We start from the raw sequence: 6842 nt of genomic DNA on the forward strand, positions 1-6842 counted from the left end.
TCAACATCTTAGGAACTGGTAAACTAAAATGGATGGGAACGGGCGAATTTAATTCAGATGACCATTATACTACTACTGTGGGCAAGAATCTCATGGAAGAAATGGAGTAGCCCTCATAGTCAACAGAAGAATCTGAAATGCAGTACTTAGGTACAACCTGAGAGACAACGGATGATCTCAGTTCGTTTCCAGGAGAAACCATCACAGTAATCCAAGTCTGTGCCCCAACCACCAATGCCGAAGTAACTGAAGTTGACCGGTTCCATAAAAACCTACAAGACCTTCTAGAACTAACACCAAGAAAAAGATGTCCTTTTCATCATAGAAGATTGGAATGCAAAAAGTAGGAAGTCAAGAGATACCCGGAGTAACAGGCAAGTTTGGCCTTAGAGCACAAAATGAAGCAGGGAAAGGCTAACAGTGTTGTCAAGAGAACACACTGGTCACAGCAAACACCCTTTTCCAACAACACAAGAGATGACTCTACACATGAATACCACCAAATGGTCAATACTGAAATCAGACTGATTACATTCTTTGTAGCAGAAGATGGAGAAGCTCTATGCTGTCAGCAAAAACAAGACCTGGAACTGAGCATGGCTCAGATCCTCAGCTCCTCATTGCCAAATTTAGGCTTAAACTGAAGAGAGTAGGGAAAACCACTAGGCTGTTCAGGTATGACCTAAATCAAATCCCTTATGAACTATACAGTGGAGATGACAGATAGATTCAAGGGATTAGATCTGGTGGACAGAGTGTCTGAAAAACTATGGATGGAGGTTCATAGCACTGTACAGGAGGCAGTGACCAAAAGCATACCAAAGAAAAAGAAATGGAAGAAGGCAAAGTCATTGTCTGAGGAGGCTTTACAAATAGCTGAGAAAAGAAGAGAAGCAAAAGGCAAGGAACAAAGGAAAGATATGCCCAACTGAATGCAGAGTTCCAGAGAATAGCAAGGAGAGATAAGAAAGAATTCTTAAATGAACAACACACAAAAATAGAGAAAACCAGTAGAATGGGAAAGACTAGAGATCTCGTCAATAAAACTGGAGATATCAAGGGAACATTTCATGCAAAGATGTGTATGATATTGGACAGAAACAGTAAGGACCTAATAGAAGCAGAAGAAATTAAGACAAGGTGGCAAGAATACACAGATGAACTATACATAAAAGATCTTAATGACTCAGATAATCACAATTTATCACTCACCTAAATCCAGTTACTCACCTAAATCCAGATACCCTGGAGTATGAAGTCAAGTGGGCCTTAGGAAGCACTACTATGAATATAGCTATTGGAGATGATGGAATTTCAGCTGAGCTATTTCAAATCCTAAAAGATGATGCTGTGAAAGCGCTGCACTCAACATGTCAGCATATTTGGAGAACTCAGCAGTGGCCACAGGACTGGAAAACCTCAGTTTTCATTCCAATCGCGAAGAAGGGCAATGCCAAAGAATGTTTAAACTACTGTACAATTGCAGTCATTTCACTTGCTAGCAAGGCTGTGCTCAAAATCCTTCAAGCTAGGCTTCAGCAGTACATGAACTGAGAACTTCCAGATGTTCAAGCTGGGTTTAGAAAAAGCAGAGGAACCAGAGATCAAACTGCCAACATTCATTGCATCATAAAGCCAAGGCGTTCCAGAAAAACATCTATTTCTGCTTCATTGACTATGCAAAAGCCTTTGACTGTGTGGATGACAACAAACTGTGAAAAATTCTTAAAGAGATGGGAATATCAGCCTGGTATTCTTACCTGTCTCCTGAGAAACCTGTATGTGGGTCAAGAAGCAACAGCTAGAACTGAACATGGAACAACGGACTGATTCCAAATTGGGAAAGGAGTACGACAAGGCTATATATTGTCACTTTGTTTATTTAACTTATATGCAGAGTACATCATGCAAAATGCCAGGCTGGATGAATCATAAGCTGGAATCAAGATTGCTGGGAGAAATAACAACCTCAGATATGCAAATGATACCACCCTAATGGCAGAAAGCTAAGAGGAACTAAAGAGCCTTTTGATGAAAGTGAAAGAGGAGAGTGAAAGAACTGGCTTAAAACTCAACATTCAAAAAACTAAGATAGTGGCATCTGGTCTCATCACTTTATGGCCAATAGAAGGGCAAAAAGTGGAAGCAGTGACAGATTTTATTTTCTTGGGCTCCAAAATCACTTAGGTGACTGCAGCCATGAATTTCCTTGGAAGGAAAGCTATGACAAACCTAGGCAGTGTCTTAAAAAGCAGAGACATCACTTTGCTGACAAAGGTCCATATAGTCAAAGCTATGATTTTTTCCAGTAGTCATGTACGGATGTGAGAGCTGGACCTTAAAGAAGGCTGAGCACCAAAGAATTGATGGTTTCAAATTGTGATGCTGCAGAAGACTCTTGAGAGTCCCTTAGACACCAAGGAGATCACACCAGTCAATCCTAAAGGAAATTAACCCTAAGTATTCATTGGAAGGGTTGATGCTAAAGCTGAAGCTCCAATACTTTGGTCACCTGATGCAAAGAGCCAACTCATTAGAAAAGACCCTGATGCTAGGAAAGATTGAAGGCAAAAGAGGAGAGCTGCAGAAGATGAGATAGTTAGACAGCATCACCAACTCAGTGGTTTTGAGCAAACTCCAGAAGGATAGTGAAGGACCGGGCAGCCTGCTGTGCTGCAGTCCATGGGGTCACAAAAAGTCAGACACAGCCTAGCACTGAACAACAATATAACTGAATCTCTTTACTGTACACTTGAAAGTAACACAACATTGTAAATTAACCAGACATCTTTTTGTTTTTTTCCCCCCTTTTTGGCCTGGACTGGTTGACCACTGGAGTATGAGACTTCAGCTGGTCTCATGAATGAGGCATTTTGAATTAGACGCAGAGTTCCACTGTTCAGTGGAAATGGTGTGTACAAGAGTAGGCCTGGAAGGAACAAATAACTTACTTGAGCAGGTGGCTCAGGCTCCCAGGGCTCTCGCTTCTGATGCTTTGCTATCTCTACCTCAACCCACATCTACGGGCTCACAAGGGGAAGATCTGGGCTTGCTCTACCCTTGAGTGTCCATGGTGTGGCACTAGTCTTCTCTAGTCTGGTGCAGAAATAAAACAGTAGTAACACAAAAGGACACGTATTGTATGATTCCAGTTACATGAGGCTCCTAGAACAGTCAAATTCACAGATACGGAAGGTAGGACAGCGGTGGCCAGGAGGGAGCGGAGGAACAGGATTTATTGTTAAATGGGTTCAAAGCTTCAGCTGGGGGCAATGAAAGAGTTCTGGAGATGAACAGGAGTGATGGCCACACAGCAATGAGAAGGTATTTAATGCCACAGAATTGTACGCTAAAAATGATTGAAGTGGTAAGTTCATATTATGCTATGTATATTTATATTCATGTTATGTGTATTTCACCACAATGAAAAACACAGTAGCAAAAGAAAATTCTCCCAACGTGTGGGACTTTAGTTTACATGAAAGGAGAGATGGCCTTATCCATGGATCTGCACTGGTTTATGCATAATGCCTAAAACAGCTAGTCAGAAAACTGAAAAGGTCAGCGCTGAAAAACTGGTAATAAGATGTCAGTACGGACCTGTTGAAACGAACAGCCTGGAACTGTGTACATAGCCTATGGCCCCCGGAGACATTCAGTGGAGAGGGTGCCCCTGACAGTCCTGCGGGCACCTTGGAGCACTGAACTTGTTCTCTGGTTGTCAGTTACCTCTGTCTCCAGCCACACCTATGTTTGTGTAACACAACCATGCACGTCGGGGCCACAGTGGCAGAGACGGAACCCAGGCAAGAGCGCAATAACACAAGCTTCTCTTCTTCCTTAGATTTGACCTGGTTTCCATCACTGCTCAGTGTCCAACATGCCAACAGGCAGAGGCTACAGTGAGTCCCCACAGCATCGATTCCCTCGCTGGCCCCTCGTTGGTTATGTGGGAGAAAAGCTTATACTGGATCCCTTTTCTCACAGCGGTTATAGTTATCAATATTCGTCCTCATTGGAACAGATACTTAATCTCGATATGATTTTGTCTTCTTTGCCTGCCTTGCTTCTTCTAGCACGATATCGTCAACTCAGAATGCCTCACTGATGGCAGTGGAATCACACAGTACATCGTCTATAACCAAGAAGCTGATTCTGCCACAAAGGCAGTAGGGAATGGAGTCATGTTCTTGAATCCTACTCTACGCACCTCACCCAGAAAGAGATGGCTTGATCAAAAGGTAAGGTCACAGGGTACTAGCTGAGCACTAGAGTGGTTAGGGCACCTGCCCAGGATACAGTATGTGCCTTAAACCAGTCACCAATGCATGGTGTCATTTCCTTTATAGACAGAGTACACTAAGAACCAAGGAGTGGAAGTAGGAATGACCTCCCTTCTATTGCATATGATAAATCACCTATCAAAATTCTGCAAATCAGCCCCACAACCTTTAGACTGGTGAATTAGAAGGGTTGGGTAGGCAAGGGAGATATATTTCCACGAGGAACACACAGGCATGTGCCAGTGAATTGGAAACTCAAATTGCTCTCCAACAGACAGAGGAGGTCCCTCTACCGACTAATGACTGGTCCCGATTACCAAGGGGGTTGCTGCTACCTGATGGGGGAATGGATGACTATGTCTAGATCCCAGGAATTTGTCCAATAGCCACAGTCAGTGAGAAACCATGGCAAACTAAGAAAGGTGGGGCTTCAGCAGGAATGAAGGTTTGGATCTCTCCTACCAGTTAAAAGAAATCACGTTGGCCAAGAGGCTCAGGGGGCAGAAGGGCAATATTGCAATGATTATCAACTGACACCTCTTGGCCAGTTGTGGGATCGAGGACTGTACTATCTACATTTAATGATAAGCATTTACTTTTTTCTCTGCATGTGAGACAGCACTCATGTGTAAATAAGCAGTGATGGTGGTTGATGTTATTGTTTAGCTCCAAGTGAAAGTCTGATTGAATGGACGTATTCCCAGATCATATAGAAACTGATAGAACTTTGTGTTTCCCCTGTTTTGTTCCCAATTATGTTCATGCAAATGAAAGGAAAAAACAGATGGACTGTGCTGGTTGATTTCTGATTGCCTCTCCGGATCCACTCTGCACCCACTCTGCCCGACTCTGCAGGCAGGATTACCTGGGAGGATGACTCCTGAGGACCGAGGCACCAGCGCTCCCTTGCCTTTCAGCTATCAAATGGTTCAGCCACAAGGGTAGAAGGAGAGAGAGATTGGAGTATTTCTTCCCCACTACCAGACCACTGGCAACGATTATGTTCCTCCAACTGTGGTTAACCTCTCTTTTCATGACCACGTTCCTGCTGGGTTTTGATAACACCTCCACCTTCCCTCACACCTTCCTGCTGTTGACCAATCCCAAGAGCTTTAACATCCCTTACTGGTTCTCTCAACCCTGCCCACATCTCTGTCTGTGGTCCTTTCATTAAACTCTCTTCTGTTAAACCTACTTGTTTTTTCAGGGCAAGAACTGAACTCATTATTTTTGAAATAGTTGTTATTAAGGTTTAAATAACATGCAACACAACGCACAGAGTTTAAGTGTACAGTGTAGTGACAGAGTACATACACTCGGGTGACCATCATCCCCATCATACAGGATGCTCTCATTTCTTCAGAAGCTCTGTGTGTTCCCACCTCCTCAAAGCGACCACACCATTGTTTTCACCACAGATTAGTCCCGCCCCTTTGTGAACTTCATATAAAAATGGAATCATGCAGGGACTTGCCTGGTGGTCCCCCGTACAGTATGAACTCTTTTGCTAAATTTCACTTATCATATTTTTGAGATTCATCCATGTGACTGAGTGCATCAATATTTACTTCCTCTAACTGATGAAGGGTATTCTATCGCATAAACATGATGCAGTTTGTTTTTCTATTCAGTCAATGGATGACATGTGGGTTGCTCCCAGTTTTTAGTTATTGTGACTAAAGCTGCTATGAAATTTGGGTATAAATCTTTTTGTGGACATTCTTTTTTTCTTTTTGGATATACACTCAGGAGTGGAATTCTCTGTCTTTGGGGAGGTGTATTTTAACTTTATATGAAATAACCCAATAGTTCTCTAAAACAATTGTACCAATTAAACCTTTAGAGCGTGCTATCTCTCCAAATCAGGCCAGGCCAACACAGGCCTGAATAAAGACAAACTTGAAAATGTCATTCGGATTCGCTGGTAATATCCAATGGACTATTCTAAAAAAACGGTGGTAGGCACAGTTCCTGAAGCAAGCAAAGCCCAGCTCCTCCTACAGGTGCCTCCTGTCCCCTCCCCACCGTTCTCAGCGATCGCCAGGCGTCAGAAGGTCCCTTCCAGCCCAGATGTGTGAATTCTCACTCCTCAGCTTACCAGCTAGCTGTTAGAAGATGAACAGTTAAGTAAATTCATTTACACTTACACGTGAATGACTGTCAGGCCTTTTAGGGGGAAAGGAGTCTCGCTAGTCCGTGTCACTCCTCGGAATGAGGCTGGCCAGTTAGTTTTCTTAAAAAAAAAAAAAAATTCTTCCACTCTAGGAGAACTCCAGCTGCAAAGTCAAGAAGCAGAGGACAGAGTTAGGCATCCGATTTTTCCCGGTCCTCCTGGAGGGGCTAGGCCTCTCAAGACTGCGTCCCCCTTTCTCAGAGGGTCCCCAGGCAGGCGGGGATGCCCTGAAGCCGGTGCTCTGGTCTCCCGCCTCCTCAAGCCCTTCCCCTTCGTCCGGGAGGCGCCCTGGGAGCCTGCCGTCCGTCCGGCGCAGCCTCCTTTGGCACCGAGACCTCCAGGTGCCCAGCGCGAAGGCGGAGCCGGGCTGCAGCCGCCTCCCCGGC

This window comes from Bison bison, unplaced genomic scaffold (genome assembly GCF_000754665.1).
Source record: "Bison bison bison isolate TAMUID 2011002044 unplaced genomic scaffold, Bison_UMD1.0 scf7180017864043, whole genome shotgun sequence".
Classification (NCBI taxonomy): domain Eukaryota; kingdom Metazoa; phylum Chordata; class Mammalia; order Artiodactyla; family Bovidae; genus Bison; species Bison bison.